This window comes from Rhinoderma darwinii (assembly GCF_050947455.1).
Source record: "Rhinoderma darwinii isolate aRhiDar2 chromosome 5 unlocalized genomic scaffold, aRhiDar2.hap1 SUPER_5_unloc_46, whole genome shotgun sequence".
NCBI classification, from domain to species: Eukaryota; Metazoa; Chordata; class Amphibia; order Anura; family Rhinodermatidae; genus Rhinoderma; species Rhinoderma darwinii.
This window is the reverse complement of record NW_027461805.1, coordinates 285714-302757: the sequence shown is the minus strand read 5'-3', so window position 1 is coordinate 302757 and position 17044 is coordinate 285714. Positions and strand designations below refer to the sequence as shown.

Genomic DNA, 17044 nt, shown 5'->3' with positions numbered 1-17044 from the left:
TTAAAGAGCTGCACCTGAGCCAGCCACTGATTGATTGATTGATTGATTGATTGATTGATTGATTGATTGATTTATTGATTGATTGATTGATTGATTGATGCAGCACAACAGTCAAATAGTGGAGTGGAGTAGGGGAACAGCAAACAGCCAATAAAGCAGCCCGCCCGCTCGCCTGCCCGCCACAATGGACCTACCTGTGTACACTAGATGGATGTGATGGAATGTACTGTCGTCCCTACATTTCAAGAAGAAGTAAGAATTGCAGTTGCAACAAAGCCTTGCTTGCCTACAAAGAGAGCAGCAATTTGGATTTGTTACTATGTTACCTAGAAGAATAACAAACTGTGCAAGGATGGAGGTTGTAGGAGCAAGGAGAAGTTGTCTGTAAAGTTGGTGGATGCCTATTTTCCATTTTGCAGTCCCTTGTCTCCCTCTTGTGGCCTCCTGGAGGCAACTAGCTGTGCAAAAAAAAGACAGCCTGGCGGCCGGCTGTTGCAGTGTTGCCCTCTCAGGCAACACTGAGTGACTGACTGAGCCTCACCGTCTTATATAAAGTTCAGACGGAACTTTGCACGTGTCATAGTGGAGCCCTCAGGATTCCAGAGCCAGCTTTCTGACATCATAATGGGGCCTCAGAGATAAAAGCCTGGGCCCAGGCAGTGTTGGTCAGTGCTGCTCAGCAGGCAGCACTGGACTGGACTGGATTACAGCTGATACAAGGTGTGAAGGAACAAGGGGTGGCTGTGGGCATGCACTTGCTGCCGCTGCCAGTGTTTATCTGCATGGCAGCAGGGCATTTGGGCGTTGCCAGGAAGGCGTTTTTATGTAGATTCCTCCTCTTTCAGCACTGCATTGTGGTGCAAGCAAAAGAAGCAAATCCTGTCTGGCTTCCTCTCCGGCCTTTATTCACCTCCCGTGTAGCTGTGAGTGTGTGAGCCTGCAGGGCCCCATGGAATTGCCTAGAAGTAGGCTGAATCGCTGCAAGGGCTGAACAGCAGTATCGGGCAGGCTCGGGCAACGCGCGGCCCGTTCGGGTTATCGCTTCTCGGCCTTTTGGCTAAGATCAAGTGTAGTATCTGTTCTTATCAGTTTAATATCTGATACGTCCCCTATCTGGGGACCATATATTAAATGGATTTTTAGAACAGGGAGATGGAAATAGAGCTTGCTCTGTCCACTCCACGCATTGACCTGGTATTGCAGTATTTCCAGGACCGGTGCACCCTTTCCTTATGTGTTGACTAAAAGCAGATTCCAAAAGTGTTTTTTGTCTTTGCTATTGTTTCTGTCTTTCTGAAGGGATCTCCCCTTTTAATCCCATTATTTCAACACCTGTTGGACAATGCATGAGTGATAATGAGCTCATTGATTAAATGCAATTAATGAATAGATTGCCACCTCTTGTTGTGTGTCGTCTGTGTTTCTGTGTTTCCGGCATTTCACATTGGAACACCTCATTCACCTTCCTTGTCTTCTCTCCGCCCTCCCTTTTAGGTAAGTTAAAGAGCTGCACCTGAGCCAGCCACTGATTGATTGATTGATTGATTGATTGATTGATTGATTGATTGATTGATTGATTGATTGATGCAGCACAACAGTCAAATAGTGGAGTGGAGTAGGGGAACAGCAAACAGCCAATAAAGCAGCCCGCCCGCTCGCCTGCCCGCCACAATGGACCTACCTGTGTACACTAGATGGATGTGATGGAATGTACTGTCGTCCCTACATTTCAAGAAGAAGTAAGAATTGCAGTTGCAACAAAGCCTTGCTTGCCTACAAAGAGAGCAGCAATTTGGATTTGTTACTATGTTACCTAGAAGAATAACAAACTGTGCAAGGATGGAGGTTGTAGGAGCAAGGAGAAGTTGTCTGTAAAGTTGGTGGATGCCTATTTTCCATTTTGCAGTCCCTTGTCTCCCTCTTGTGGCCTCCTGGAGGCAACTAGCTGTGCAAAAAAAAGACAGCCTGGCGGCCGGCTGTTGCAGTGTTGCCCTCTCAGGCAACACTGAGTGACTGACTGAGCCTCACCGTCTTATATAAAGTTCAGACGGAACTTTGCACGTGTCATAGTGGAGCCCTCAGGATTCCAGAGCCAGCTTTCTGACATCATAATGGGGCCTCAGAGATAAAAGCCTGGGCCCAGGCAGTGTTGGTCAGTGCTGCTCAGCAGGCAGCACTGGACTGGACTGGATTACAGCTGATACAAGGTGTGAAGGAACAAGGGGTGGCTGTGGGCATGCACTTGCTGCCGCTGCCAGTGTTTATCTGCATGGCAGCAGGGCATTTGGGCGTTGCCAGGAAGGCGTTTTTATGTAGATTCCTCCTCTTTCAGCACTGCATTGTGGTGCAAGCAAAAGAAGCAAATCCTGTCTGGCTTCCTCTCCGGCCTTTATTCACCTCCCGTGTAGCTGTGAGTGTGTGAGCCTGCAGGGCCCCATGGAATTGCCTAGAAGTAGGCTGAATCGCTGCAAGGGCTGAACAGCAGTATCGGGCAGGCTCGGGCAACGCGCGGCCCGTTCGGGTTATCGCTTCTCGGCCTTTTGGCTAAGATCAAGTGTAGTATCTGTTCTTATCAGTTTAATATCTGATACGTCCCCTATCTGGGGACCATATATTAAATGGATTTTTAGAACAGGGAGATGGAAATAGAGCTTGCTCTGTCCACTCCACGCATTGACCTGGTATTGCAGTATTTCCAGGACCGGTGCACCCTTTCCTTATGTGTTGACTAAAAGCAGATTCCAAAAGTGTTTTTTGTCTTTGCTATTGTTTCTGTCTTTCTGAAGGGATCTCCCCTTTTAATCCCATTATTTCAACACCTGTTGGACAATGCATGAGTGATAATGAGCTCATTGATTAAATGCAATTAATGAATAGATTGCCACCTCTTGTTGTGTGTCGTCTGTGTTTCTGTGTTTCCGGCATTTCACATTGGAACACCTCATTCACCTTCCTTGTCTTCTCTCCGCCCTCCCTTTTAGGTAAGTTAAAGAGCTGCACCTGATTGATTGATTGATTGATTGATTGATTGATTGATTGATTGATTGATGCAGCACAACAGTCAAATAGTGGAGTGGAGTAGGGGAACAGCAAACAGCCAATAAAGCAGCCCGCCCGCTCGCCTGCCCGCCACAATGGACCTACCTGTGTACACTAGATGGATGTGATGGAATGTACTGTCGTCCCTACATTTCAAGAAGAAGTAAGAATTGCAGTTGCAACAAAGCCTTGCTTGCCTACAAAGAGAGCAGCAATTTGGATTTGTTACTATGTTACCTAGAAGAATAACAAACTGTGCAAGGATGGAGGTTGTAGGAGCAAGGAGAAGTTGTCTGTAAAGTTGGTGGATGCCTATTTTCCATTTTGCAGTCCCTTGTCTCCCTCTTGTGGCCTCCTGGAGGCAACTAGCTGTGCAAAAAAAAAGACAGCCTGGCGGCCGGCTGTTGCAGTGTTGCCCTCTCAGGCAACACTGAGTGACTGACTGAGCCTCACCGTCTTATATAAAGTTCAGACGGAACTTTGCACGTGTCATAGTGGAGCCCTCAGGATTCCAGAGCCAGCTTTCTGACATCATAATGGGGCCTCAGAGATAAAAGCCTGGGCCCAGGCAGTGTTGGTCAGTGCTGCTCAGCAGGCAGCACTGGACTGGACTGGATTACAGCTGATACAAGGTGTGAAGGAACAAGGGGTGGCTGTGGGCATGCACTTGCTGCCGCTGCCAGTGTTTATCTGCATGGCAGCAGGGCATTTGGGCGTTGCCAGGAAGGCATTTTTATGTAGATTCCTCCTCTTTCAGCACTGCATTGTGGTGCAAGCAAAAGAAGCAAATCCTGTCTGGCTTCCTCTCCGGCCTTTATTCACCTCCCGTGTAGCTGTGAGTGTGTGAGCCTGCAGGGCCCCATGGAATTGCCTAGAAGTAGGCTGAATCGCTGCAAGGGCTGAACAGCAGTATCGGGCAGGCTCGGGCAACGCGCGGCCCGTTCGGGTTATCGCTTCTCGGCCTTTTGGCTAAGATCAAGTGTAGTATCTGTTCTTATCAGTTTAATATCTGATACGTCCCCTATCTGGGGACCATATATTAAATGGATTTTTAGAACAGGGAGATGGAAATAGAGCTTGCTCTGTCCACTCCACGCATTGACCTGGTATTGCAGTATTTCCAGGACCGGTGCACCCTTTCCTTATGTGTTGACTAAAAGCAGATTCCAAAAGTGTTTTTTGTCTTTGCTATTGTTTCTGTCTTTCTGAAGGGATCTCCCCTTTTAATCCCATTATTTCAACACCTGTTGGACAATGCATGAGTGATAATGAGCTCATTGATTAAATGCAATTAATGAATAGATTGCCACCTCTTGTTGTGTGTCGTCTGTGTTTCTGTGTTTCCGGCATTTCACATTGGAACACCTCATTCACCTTCCTTGTCTTCTCTCCGCCCTCCCTTTTAGGTAAGTTAAAGAGCTGCACCTGAGCCAGCCACTGATTGATTGATTGATTGATTGATTGATTGATTGATTGATTGATTGATTGATGCAGCACAACAGTCAAATAGTGGAGTGGAGTAGGGGAACAGCAAACAGCCAATAAAGCAGCCCGCCCGCTCGCCTGCCCGCCACAATGGACCTACCTGTGTACACTAGATGGATGTGATGGAATGTACTGTCGTCCCTACATTTCAAGAAGAAGTAAGAATTGCAGTTGCAACAAAGCCTTGCTTGCCTACAAAGAGAGCAGCAATTTGGATTTGTTACTATGTTACCTAGAAGAATAACAAACTGTGCAAGGATGGAGGTTGTAGGAGCAAGGAGAAGTTGTCTGTAAAGTTGGTGGATGCCTATTTTCCATTTTGCAGTCCCTTGTCTCCCTCTTGTGGCCTCCTGGAGGCAACTAGCTGTGCAAAAAAAAAGACAGCCTGGCGGCCGGCTGTTGCAGTGTTGCCCTCTCAGGCAACACTGAGTGACTGACTGAGCCTCACCGTCTTATATAAAGTTCAGACGGAACTTTGCACGTGTCATAGTGGAGCCCTCAGGATTCCAGAGCCAGCTTTCTGACATCATAATGGGGCCTCAGAGATAAAAGCCTGGGCCCAGGCAGTGTTGGTCAGTGCTGCTCAGCAGGCAGCACTGGACTGGACTGGATTACAGCTGATACAAGGTGTGAAGGAACAAGGGGTGGCTGTGGGCATGCACTTGCTGCCGCTGCCAGTGTTTATCTGCATGGCAGCAGGGCATTTGGGCGTTGCCAGGAAGGCATTTTTATGTAGATTCCTCCTCTTTCAGCACTGCATTGTGGTGCAAGCAAAAGAAGCAAATCCTGTCTGGCTTCCTCTCCGGCCTTTATTCACCTCCCGTGTAGCTGTGAGTGTGTGAGCCTGCAGGGCCCCATGGAATTGCCTAGAAGTAGGCTGAATCGCTGCAAGGGCTGAACAGCAGTATCGGGCAGGCTCGGGCAACGCGCGGCCCGTTCGGGTTATCGCTTCTCGGCCTTTTGGCTAAGATCAAGTGTAGTATCTGTTCTTATCAGTTTAATATCTGATACGTCCCCTATCTGGGGACCATATATTAAATGGATTTTTAGAACAGGGAGATGGAAATAGAGCTTGCTCTGTCCACTCCACGCATTGACCTGGTATTGCAGTATTTCCAGGACCGGTGCACCCTTTCCTTATGTGTTGACTAAAAGCAGATTCCAAAAGTGTTTTTTGTCTTTGCTATTGTTTCTGTCTTTCTGAAGGGATCTCCCCTTTTAATCCCATTATTTCAACACCTGTTGGACAATGCATGAGTGATAATGAGCTCATTGATTAAATGCAATTAATGAATAGATTGCCACCTCTTGTTGTGTGTCGTCTGTGTTTCTGTGTTTCCGGCATTTCACATTGGAACACCTCATTCACCTTCCTTGTCTTCTCTCCGCCCTCCCTTTTAGGTAAGTTAAAGAGCTGCACCTGAGCCAGCCACTGATTGATTGATTGATTGATTGATTGATTGATTGATTGATTGATTGATGCAGCACAACAGTCAAATAGTGGAGTGGAGTAGGGGAACAGCAAACAGCCAATAAAGCAGCCCGCCCGCTCGCCTGCCCGCCACAATGGACCTACCTGTGTACACTAGATGGATGTGATGGAATGTACTGTCGTCCCTACATTTCAAGAAGAAGTAAGAATTGCAGTTGCAACAAAGCCTTGCTTGCCTACAAAGAGAGCAGCAATTTGGATTTGTTACTATGTTACCTAGAAGAATAACAAACTGTGCAAGGATGGAGGTTGTAGGAGCAAGGAGAAGTTGTCTGTAAAGTTGGTGGATGCCTATTTTCCATTTTGCAGTCCCTTGTCTCCCTCTTGTGGCCTCCTGGAGGCAACTAGCTGTGCAAAAAAAAGACAGCCTGGCGGCCGGCTGTTGCAGTGTTGCCCTCTCAGGCAACACTGAGTGACTGACTGAGCCTCACCGTCTTATATAAAGTTCAGACGGAACTTTGCACGTGTCATAGTGGAGCCCTCAGGATTCCAGAGCCAGCTTTCTGACATCATAATGGGGCCTCAGAGATAAAAGCCTGGGCCCAGGCAGTGTTGGTCAGTGCTGCTCAGCAGGCAGCACTGGACTGGACTGGATTACAGCTGATACAAGGTGTGAAGGAACAAGGGGTGGCTGTGGGCATGCACTTGCTGCCGCTGCCAGTGTTTATCTGCATGGCAGCAGGGCATTTGGGCGTTGCCAGGAAGGCGTTTTTATGTAGATTCCTCCTCTTTCAGCACTGCATTGTGGTGCAAGCAAAAGAAGCAAATCCTGTCTGGCTTCCTCTCCGGCCTTTATTCACCTCCCGTGTAGCTGTGAGTGTGTGAGCCTGCAGGGCCCCATGGAATTGCCTAGAAGTAGGCTGAATCGCTGCAAGGGCTGAACAGCAGTATCGGGCAGGCTCGGGCAACGCGCGGCCCGTTCGGGTTATCGCTTCTCGGCCTTTTGGCTAAGATCAAGTGTAGTATCTGTTCTTATCAGTTTAATATCTGATACGTCCCCTATCTGGGGACCATATATTAAATGGATTTTTAGAACAGGGAGATGGAAATAGAGCTTGCTCTGTCCACTCCACGCATTGACCTGGTATTGCAGTATTTCCAGGACCGGTGCACCCTTTCCTTATGTGTTGACTAAAAGCAGATTCCAAAAGTGTTTTTTGTCTTTGCTATTGTTTCTGTCTTTCTGAAGGGATCTCCCCTTTTAATCCCATTATTTCAACACCTGTTGGACAATGCATGAGTGATAATGAGCTCATTGATTAAATGCAATTAATGAATAGATTGCCACCTCTTGTTGTGTGTCGTCTGTGTTTCTGTGTTTCCGGCATTTCACATTGGAACACCTCATTCACCTTCCTTGTCTTCTCTCCGCCCTCCCTTTTAGGTAAGTTAAAGAGCTGCACCTGAGCCAGCCACTGATTGATTGATTGATTGATTGATTGATTGATTGATTGATTGATTGATTGATTGATTGATGCAGCACAACAGTCAAATAGTGGAGTGGAGTAGGGGAACAGCAAACAGCCAATAAAGCAGCCCGCCCGCTCGCCTGCCCGCCACAATGGACCTACCTGTGTACACTAGATGGATGTGATGGAATGTACTGTCGTCCCTACATTTCAAGAAGAAGTAAGAATTGCAGTTGCAACAAAGCCTTGCTTGCCTACAAAGAGAGCAGCAATTTGGATTTGTTACTATGTTACCTAGAAGAATAACAAACTGTGCAAGGATGGAGGTTGTAGGAGCAAGGAGAAGTTGTCTGTAAAGTTGGTGGATGCCTATTTTCCATTTTGCAGTCCCTTGTCTCCCTCTTGTGGCCTCCTGGAGGCAACTAGCTGTGCAAAAAAAAGACAGCCTGGCGGCCGGCTGTTGCAGTGTTGCCCTCTCAGGCAACACTGAGTGACTGACTGAGCCTCACCGTCTTATATAAAGTTCAGACGGAACTTTGCACGTGTCATAGTGGAGCCCTCAGGATTCCAGAGCCAGCTTTCTGACATCATAATGGGGCCTCAGAGATAAAAGCCTGGGCCCAGGCAGTGTTGGTCAGTGCTGCTCAGCAGGCAGCACTGGACTGGACTGGATTACAGCTGATACAAGGTGTGAAGGAACAAGGGGTGGCTGTGGGCATGCACTTGCTGCCGCTGCCAGTGTTTATCTGCATGGCAGCAGGGCATTTGGGCGTTGCCAGGAAGGCGTTTTTATGTAGATTCCTCCTCTTTCAGCACTGCATTGTGGTGCAAGCAAAAGAAGCAAATCCTGTCTGGCTTCCTCTCCGGCCTTTATTCACCTCCCGTGTAGCTGTGAGTGTGTGAGCCTGCAGGGCCCCATGGAATTGCCTAGAAGTAGGCTGAATCGCTGCAAGGGCTGAACAGCAGTATCGGGCAGGCTCGGGCAACGCGCGGCCCGTTCGGGTTATCGCTTCTCGGCCTTTTGGCTAAGATCAAGTGTAGTATCTGTTCTTATCAGTTTAATATCTGATACGTCCCCTATCTGGGGACCATATATTAAATGGATTTTTAGAACAGGGAGATGGAAATAGAGCTTGCTCTGTCCACTCCACGCATTGACCTGGTATTGCAGTATTTCCAGGACCGGTGCACCCTTTCCTTATGTGTTGACTAAAAGCAGATTCCAAAAGTGTTTTTTGTCTTTGCTATTGTTTCTGTCTTTCTGAAGGGATCTCCCCTTTTAATCCCATTATTTCAACACCTGTTGGACAATGCATGAGTGATAATGAGCTCATTGATTAAATGCAATTAATGAATAGATTGCCACCTCTTGTTGTGTGTCGTCTGTGTTTCTGTGTTTCCGGCATTTCACATTGGAACACCTCATTCACCTTCCTTGTCTTCTCTCCGCCCTCCCTTTTAGGTAAGTTAAATAGCTGCACCTGAGCCAGCCACTGATTGATTGATTGATTGATTGATTGATTGATTGATTGATTGCAGCACAACAGTCAAATAGTGGAGTGGAGTAGGGGAACAGCAAACAGCCAATAAAGCAGCCCGCCCGCTCGCCTGCCCGCCACAATGGACCTACCTGTGTACACTAGATGGATGTGATGGAATGTACTGTCGTCCCTACATTTCAAGAAGAAGTAAGAATTGCAGTTGCAACAAAGCCTTGCTTGCCTACAAAGAGAGCAGCAATTTGGATTTGTTACTATGTTACCTAGAAGAATAACAAACTGTGCAAGGATGGAGGTTGTAGGAGCAAGGAGAAGTTGTCTGTAAAGTTGGTGGATGCCTATTTTCCATTTTGCAGTCCCTTGTCTCCCTCTTGTGGCCTCCTGGAGGCAACTAGCTGTGCAAAAAAAAGACAGCCTGGCGGCCGGCTGTTGCAGTGTTGCCCTCTCAGGCAACACTGAGTGACTGACTGAGCCTCACCGTCTTATATAAAGTTCAGACGGAACTTTGCACGTGTCATAGTGGAGCCCTCAGGATTCCAGAGCCAGCTTTCTGACATCATAATGGGGCCTCAGAGATAAAAGCCTGGGCCCAGGCAGTGTTGGTCAGTGCTGCTCAGCAGGCAGCACTGGACTGGACTGGATTACAGCTGATACAAGGTGTGAAGGAACAAGGGGTGGCTGTGGGCATGCACTTGCTGCCGCTGCCAGTGTTTATCTGCATGGCAGCAGGGCATTTGGGCGTTGCCAGGAAGGCGTTTTTATGTAGATTCCTCCTCTTTCAGCACTGCATTGTGGTGCAAGCAAAAGAAGCAAATCCTGTCTGGCTTCCTCTCCGGCCTTTATTCACCTCCCGTGTAGCTGTGAGTGTGTGAGCCTGCAGGGCCCCATGGAATTGCCTAGAAGTAGGCTGAATCGCTGCAAGGGCTGAACAGCAGTATCGGGCAGGCTCGGGCAACGCGCGGCCCGTTCGGGTTATCGCTTCTCGGCCTTTTGGCTAAGATCAAGTGTAGTATCTGTTCTTATCAGTTTAATATCTGATACGTCCCCTATCTGGGGACCATATATTAAATGGATTTTTAGAACAGGGAGATGGAAATAGAGCTTGCTCTGTCCACTCCACGCATTGACCTGGTATTGCAGTATTTCCAGGACCGGTGCACCCTTTCCTTATGTGTTGACTAAAAGCAGATTCCAAAAGTGTTTTTTGTCTTTGCTATTGTTTCTGTCTTTCTGAAGGGATCTCCCCTTTTAATCCCATTATTTCAACACCTGTTGGACAATGCATGAGTGATAATGAGCTCATTGATTAAATGCAATTAATGAATAGATTGCCACCTCTTGTTGTGTGTCGTCTGTGTTTCTGTGTTTCCGGCATTTCACATTGGAACACCTCATTCACCTTCCTTGTCTTCTCTCCGCCCTCCCTTTTAGGTAAGTTAAAGAGCTGCACCTGAGCCAGCCACTGATTGATTGATTGATTGATTGATTGATTGATTGATTGATTGATGCAGCACAACAGTCAAATAGTGGAGTGGAGTAGGGGAACAGCAAACAGCCAATAAAGCAGCCCGCCCGCTCGCCTGCCCGCCACAATGGACCTACCTGTGTACACTAGATGGATGTGATGGAATGTACTGTCGTCCCTACATTTCAAGAAGAAGTAAGAATTGCAGTTGCAACAAAGCCTTGCTTGCCTACAAAGAGAGCAGCAATTTGGATTTGTTACTATGTTACCTAGAAGAATAACAAACTGTGCAAGGATGGAGGTTGTAGGAGCAAGGAGAAGTTGTCTGTAAAGTTGGTGGATGCCTATTTTCCATTTTGCAGTCCCTTGTCTCCCTCTTGTGGCCTCCTGGAGGCAACTAGCTGTGCAAAAAAAAGACAGCCTGGCGGCCGGCTGTTGCAGTGTTGCCCTCTCAGGCAACACTGAGTGACTGACTGAGCCTCACCGTCTTATATAAAGTTCAGACGGAACTTTGCACGTGTCATAGTGGAGCCCTCAGGATTCCAGAGCCAGCTTTCTGACATCATAATGGGGCCTCAGAGATAAAAGCCTGGGCCCAGGCAGTGTTGGTCAGTGCTGCTCAGCAGGCAGCACTGGACTGGACTGGATTACAGCTGATACAAGGTGTGAAGGAACAAGGGGTGGCTGTGGGCATGCACTTGCTGCCGCTGCCAGTGTTTATCTGCATGGCAGCAGGGCATTTGGGCGTTGCCAGGAAGGCGTTTTTATGTAGATTCCTCCTCTTTCAGCACTGCATTGTGGTGCAAGCAAAAGAAGCAAATCCTGTCTGGCTTCCTCTCCGGCCTTTATTCACCTCCCGTGTAGCTGTGAGTGTGTGAGCCTGCAGGGCCCCATGGAATTGCCTAGAAGTAGGCTGAATCGCTGCAAGGGCTGAACAGCAGTATCGGGCAGGCTCGGGCAACGCGCGGCCCGTTCGGGTTATCGCTTCTCGGCCTTTTGGCTAAGATCAAGTGTAGTATCTGTTCTTATCAGTTTAATATCTGATACGTCCCCTATCTGGGGACCATATATTAAATGGATTTTTAGAACAGGGAGATGGAAATAGAGCTTGCTCTGTCCACTCCACGCATTGACCTGGTATTGCAGTATTTCCAGGACCGGTGCACCCTTTCCTTATGTGTTGACTAAAAGCAGATTCCAAAAGTGTTTTTTGTCTTTGCTATTGTTTCTGTCTTTCTGAAGGGATCTCCCCTTTTAATCCCATTATTTCAACACCTGTTGGACAATGCATGAGTGATAATGAGCTCATTGATTAAATGCAATTAATGAATAGATTGCCACCTCTTGTTGTGTGTCGTCTGTGTTTCTGTGTTTCCGGCATTTCACATTGGAACACCTCATTCACCTTCCTTGTCTTCTCTCCGCCCTCCCTTTTAGGTAAGTTAAAGAGCTGCACCTGAGCCAGCCACTGATTGATTGATTGATTGATTGATTGATTGATTGATTGATGCAGCACAACAGTCAAATAGTGGAGTGGAGTAGGGGAACAGCAAACAGCCAATAAAGCAGCCCGCCCGCTCGCCTGCCCGCCACAATGGACCTACCTGTGTACACTAGATGGATGTGATGGAATGTACTGTCGTCCCTACATTTCAAGAAGAAGTAAGAATTGCAGTTGCAACAAAGCCTTGCTTGCCTACAAAGAGAGCAGCAATTTGGATTTGTTACTATGTTACCTAGAAGAATAACAAACTGTGCAAGGATGGAGGTTGTAGGAGCAAGGAGAAGTTGTCTGTAAAGTTGGTGGATGCCTATTTTCCATTTTGCAGTCCCTTGTCTCCCTCTTGTGGCCTCCTGGAGGCAACTAGCTGTGCAAAAAAAAGACAGCCTGGCGGCCGGCTGTTGCAGTGTTGCCCTCTCAGGCAACACTGAGTGACTGACTGAGCCTCACCGTCTTATATAAAGTTCAGACGGAACTTTGCACGTGTCATAGTGGAGCCCTCAGGATTCCAGAGCCAGCTTTCTGACATCATAATGGGGCCTCAGAGATAAAAGCCTGGGCCCAGGCAGTGTTGGTCAGTGCTGCTCAGCAGGCAGCACTGGACTGGACTGGATTACAGCTGATACAAGGTGTGAAGGAACAAGGGGTGGCTGTGGGCATGCACTTGCTGCCGCTGCCAGTGTTTATCTGCATGGCAGCAGGGCATTTGGGCGTTGCCAGGAAGGCGTTTTTATGTAGATTCCTCCTCTTTCAGCACTGCATTGTGGTGCAAGCAAAAGAAGCAAATCCTGTCTGGCTTCCTCTCCGGCCTTTATTCACCTCCCGTGTAGCTGTGAGTGTGTGAGCCTGCAGGGCCCCATGGAATTGCCTAGAAGTAGGCTGAATCGCTGCAAGGGCTGAACAGCAGTATCGGGCAGGCTCGGGCAACGCGCGGCCCGTTCGGGTTATCGCTTCTCGGCCTTTTGGCTAAGATCAAGTGTAGTATCTGTTCTTATCAGTTTAATATCTGATACGTCCCCTATCTGGGGACCATATATTAAATGGATTTTTAGAACAGGGAGATGGAAATAGAGCTTGCTCTGTCCACTCCACGCATTGACCTGGTATTGCAGTATTTCCAGGACCGGTGCACCCTTTCCTTATGTGTTGACTAAAAGCAGATTCCAAAAGTGTTTTTTGTCTTTGCTATTGTTTCTGTCTTTCTGAAGGGATCTCCCCTTTTAATCCCATTATTTCAACACCTGTTGGACAATGCATGAGTGATAATGAGCTCATTGATTAAATGCAATTAATGAATAGATTGCCACCTCTTGTTGTGTGTCGTCTGTGTTTCTGTGTTTCCGGCATTTCACATTGGAACACCTCATTCACCTTCCTTGTCTTCTCTCCGCCCTCCCTTTTAGGTAAGTTAAAGAGCTGCACCTGAGCCAGCCACTGATTGATTGATTGATTGATTGATTGATTGATTGATTGATTGATTGATGCAGCACAACAGTCAAATAGTGGAGTGGAGTAGGGGAACAGCAAACAGCCAATAAAGCAGCCCGCCCGCTCGCCTGCCCGCCACAATGGACCTACCTGTGTACACTAGATGGATGTGATGGAATGTACTGTCGTCCCTACATTTCAAGAAGAAGTAAGAATTGCAGTTGCAACAAAGCCTTGCTTGCCTACAAAGAGAGCAGCAATTTGGATTTGTTACTATGTTACCTAGAAGAATAACAAACTGTGCAAGGATGGAGGTTGTAGGAGCAAGGAGAAGTTGTCTGTAAAGTTGGTGGATGCCTATTTTCCATTTTGCAGTCCCTTGTCTCCCTCTTGTGGCCTCCTGGAGGCAACTAGCTGTGCAAAAAAAAGACAGCCTGGCGGCCGGCTGTTGCAGTGTTGCCCTCTCAGGCAACACTGAGTGACTGACTGAGCCTCACCGTCTTATATAAAGTTCAGACGGAACTTTGCACGTGTCATAGTGGAGCCCTCAGGATTCCAGAGCCAGCTTTCTGACATCATAATGGGGCCTCAGAGATAAAAGCCTGGGCCCAGGCAGTGTTGGTCAGTGCTGCTCAGCAGGCAGCACTGGACTGGACTGGATTACAGCTGATACAAGGTGTGAAGGAACAAGGGGTGGCTGTGGGCATGCACTTGCTGCCGCTGCCAGTGTTTATCTGCATGGCAGCAGGGCATTTGGGCGTTGCCAGGAAGGCGTTTTTATGTAGATTCCTCCTCTTTCAGCACTGCATTGTGGTGCAAGCAAAAGAAGCAAATCCTGTCTGGCTTCCTCTCCGGCCTTTATTCACCTCCCGTGTAGCTGTGAGTGTGTGAGCCTGCAGGGCCCCATGGAATTGCCTAGAAGTAGGCTGAATCGCTGCAAGGGCTGAACAGCAGTATCGGGCAGGCTCGGGCAACGCGCGGCCCGTTCGGGTTATCGCTTCTCGGCCTTTTGGCTAAGATCAAGTGTAGTATCTGTTCTTATCAGTTTAATATCTGATACGTCCCCTATCTGGGGACCATATATTAAATGGATTTTTAGAACAGGGAGATGGAAATAGAGCTTGCTCTGTCCACTCCACGCATTGACCTGGTATTGCAGTATTTCCAGGACCGGTGCACCCTTTCCTTATGTGTTGACTAAAAGCAGATTCCAAAAGTGTTTTTTGTCTTTGCTATTGTTTCTGTCTTTCTGAAGGGATCTCCCCTTTTAATCCCATTATTTCAACACCTGTTGGACAATGCATGAGTGATAATGAGCTCATTGATTAAATGCAATTAATGAATAGATTGCCACCTCTAGAAGAGGCTGGACGCAGCTGCAGGCTTGAGGGAAGCCGACATGACCGTCGGCTTGAGGGAAGCCGACATGACCGTCCTGGTAGGGAAAGGGTTAATGTTAAGAGGTGAGGGAAAGGTGAAGGAGCTGAAGGAGGGACGGGGAGGAGCTAGGGGGGACGGGGGGGCCGTTACTGCGCTTCCCGCTGTTTCTCGGCATTGAGCCGGAAGCAGCGGGAGGAGTAATACACAAGAAGCAAAGCTCCCCGTTGCCCGGCTTTTTAGTATGGCAGAGGCCCTGATTTTAGAGCGGCTGCGTGCCGCTGCTGTGCACCACGGTCCCGGATGGCTGGAGGAGACCGTGGCTGCATTAACGCGGATCCCGGACGCCGTTTCGCCACGTCGGGCACGGCGTTCGGGGTCTGTTGTAAGGGACAGGCTCCCCTCCCCCGGCCCCCCTACGAGCATGGCTATGGCGGCGGGGGGGGAGTCGGCAACAACCGCTCCTGCGCTGGGCAGGCAGAGAGCGGTAGCAGGGGTGACGGCGATGAAGGCTGTGTCGACCCGTCCCTCTCGGCGGTCCCGACCTCCAGAGCGCCTGAGTCCGGAGGTAGTCCCGCGGACACGGCGTCGCAGAGGGAGCCCGATCCCGGACGCTGCAGGCCAGGCAGCTGGGAGGACCGCCCCTTCCCAGGCCCTGCGTCCTGGCAGGAATCCCAGGCCGCGACGGGGTCCGGCGGTAAGCAGGGAGTCGCAGGCCGGGCTCCCTGTCACCCCTCCCCCATCAGATGGAAGATGTCGAGAGCAAGGTACGGCCGCCCCGCATGGTGATGTTCCGGCCAGGGGGCAGGCTTCGTCAGGATCGTCTAGACGGACGACTAGATCTGCAGCGACGTCGAGGCAACAGGTCCGGTCGGAAGTCTGGGTCCCGGCGGTCGGGCGGCAGGTTGCCGGCCCATCGGTCAGCGCGTCCTCATCCCCTTTCCGAAGAGGTCGTTGGGAGGGACAGTCGTCGGCGAGAGAAGAACTGGAGGAAGGTGAACTGGACGTCTATCGTCGAGGTCAGGATGGTCCGGCTGACGGGAACACAGCGCCTGTGCAGCCCGGTGAGTGTATAACTCCATTATTGTCTTATCCAGCGATTTTTATGTCGGGTGTCGGCGGGGGGGCTGCTAGCATAGCATCGGGGGCCGGTAGTGGCGCGGGCGGACGCGACGGAGCGGGTTTGGCAGATTTAGTGGGTTGCTTACGGGAGCTGGTGGGGCGCCTGGATAGGGCCGCGGCGCCGGTAGTAACGGAAGTGTCCCCTGCGGTAGTTTGGGAAGGCCCCAGGGAAGTGGGATCGTTGCAGGCGCGTCCTGTGGTGGCGGTTAGAGAGGCGGTCGCGGTGTCGGTGCAGACTGAGGCACAGAAGGACGGCGATCGAGTGCGCATGGACGATCGTGCTCGGGGGGAGGTGTATGTTTGTTTTGAGGGTCCGTTGGGGGCGCATTTAAAGCAGGAGGTGCGTGATCGGATCTGGAAAGATGAATATGTTGAAATTTTTTCTCTCTTGCCGCTGGCTAAATTCAATTTGGATAAGAGCAAGCGGGATGAGAGTAAAAAGGACGAGGAGGAACGGCGGCGGTATAGGCTTATCCCGCAGACGTTCGTTAATTGGTCGCAGGCGTTCGCCATATTGGCTAGTGTGATAGGGGAAAAGGCGCCGGAAAATTGTTCGGCGTTATTTTGTTATTTTGATGCTATTGGGGAGGCTCATAGGGCGTATGGGGGTCAGGCGTGGCTGCGATATGATGAGCAATTCCGTCAGCGGAAGGCGGTTCGGCCGGCGATTCGGTGGGACCAGAAGGATATTGCTCTCTGGTTACGGGTTACGGCTCCGGTTAGGCAGCCCTTTCCCGGGAGCGGTGGCCAGGGAGGCCAGACTAGTCAGAGTGGACCAAGCGGCGGGGGAAAGGCGGGGTTTTGCTGGCAATTCAATGAAGGCCAGTGCAAGTTCGGGGCCACGTGCAAGTTCAAGCACGTGTGCTCCGAGTGTAATGGGGCATCACACGGGGCGGCAAAATGTCTGCGGAAAAAGAGGTCCGGGAACCAGCACGGGGCTGGTCAAGGGGGTGTCGCCGGTGAGGGTGGAAAGGATGGCCCCTTATCTAAATGAGTATCCGGATAGGGCGGCAGCTAAGTTGCTTTATGAAGGGTTTAGTGTTGGTTTTGTTATTCCTCCGCCTCCTTATGAGGTTCCGGTTACGCGGAGAAATTTAAAATCGGCTTACTTGCATGCGGAAGTCGTGTCGGAAAAGTTGTTAAAAGAAGTTTCGTTGGGGCGCATGTCGGGGCCATTTGTGGAGTCGCCGGTGAAAGATTTAGTTGTGTCCCCTTTGGGTATTGTCC

General features: G+C 49.5%; 10 non-coding genes across 10 annotated transcripts; all 10 read left to right on the top strand.

Annotated features, from left to right (window-relative positions):
* The first annotated feature begins 1037 nt into the window (after positions 1 to 1037).
* LOC142694632 (U2 spliceosomal RNA) lies at positions 1038 to 1228 on the top strand. Its single transcript, XR_012862824.1, has one exon. It is a non-coding gene; the product is annotated as a U2 spliceosomal RNA (small nuclear RNA).
* Positions 1229 to 2524: 1296 nt separating this feature from the next.
* Positions 2525 to 2715, top strand: LOC142694631 (U2 spliceosomal RNA). The gene has a single exon (XR_012862823.1). It is a non-coding gene; the product is annotated as a U2 spliceosomal RNA (small nuclear RNA).
* A 1273-nt stretch (positions 2716 to 3988) lies between these two features.
* Positions 3989 to 4179, top strand: LOC142694630 (U2 spliceosomal RNA). Its single transcript, XR_012862822.1, has one exon. It is a non-coding gene; the product is annotated as a U2 spliceosomal RNA (small nuclear RNA).
* Positions 4180 to 5468: 1289 nt separating this feature from the next.
* Positions 5469 to 5659, top strand: LOC142694628 (U2 spliceosomal RNA). Its single transcript, XR_012862821.1, has one exon. It is a non-coding gene; the product is annotated as a U2 spliceosomal RNA (small nuclear RNA).
* A 1284-nt stretch (positions 5660 to 6943) lies between these two features.
* LOC142694627 (U2 spliceosomal RNA) lies at positions 6944 to 7134 on the top strand. The gene has a single exon (XR_012862820.1). It is a non-coding gene; the product is annotated as a U2 spliceosomal RNA (small nuclear RNA).
* Positions 7135 to 8430: 1296 nt separating this feature from the next.
* Positions 8431 to 8621, top strand: LOC142694625 (U2 spliceosomal RNA). Its single transcript, XR_012862818.1, has one exon. It is a non-coding gene; the product is annotated as a U2 spliceosomal RNA (small nuclear RNA).
* A 1277-nt stretch (positions 8622 to 9898) lies between these two features.
* LOC142694624 (U2 spliceosomal RNA) lies at positions 9899 to 10089 on the top strand. The gene has a single exon (XR_012862817.1). It is a non-coding gene; the product is annotated as a U2 spliceosomal RNA (small nuclear RNA).
* Positions 10090 to 11369: 1280 nt separating this feature from the next.
* Positions 11370 to 11560, top strand: LOC142694623 (U2 spliceosomal RNA). Its single transcript, XR_012862816.1, has one exon. It is a non-coding gene; the product is annotated as a U2 spliceosomal RNA (small nuclear RNA).
* Positions 11561 to 12836: 1276 nt separating this feature from the next.
* LOC142694622 (U2 spliceosomal RNA) lies at positions 12837 to 13027 on the top strand. Its single transcript, XR_012862815.1, has one exon. It is a non-coding gene; the product is annotated as a U2 spliceosomal RNA (small nuclear RNA).
* A 1284-nt stretch (positions 13028 to 14311) lies between these two features.
* LOC142694621 (U2 spliceosomal RNA) lies at positions 14312 to 14502 on the top strand. Its single transcript, XR_012862814.1, has one exon. It is a non-coding gene; the product is annotated as a U2 spliceosomal RNA (small nuclear RNA).
* Positions 14503 to 17044: the final 2542 nt, after the last annotated feature.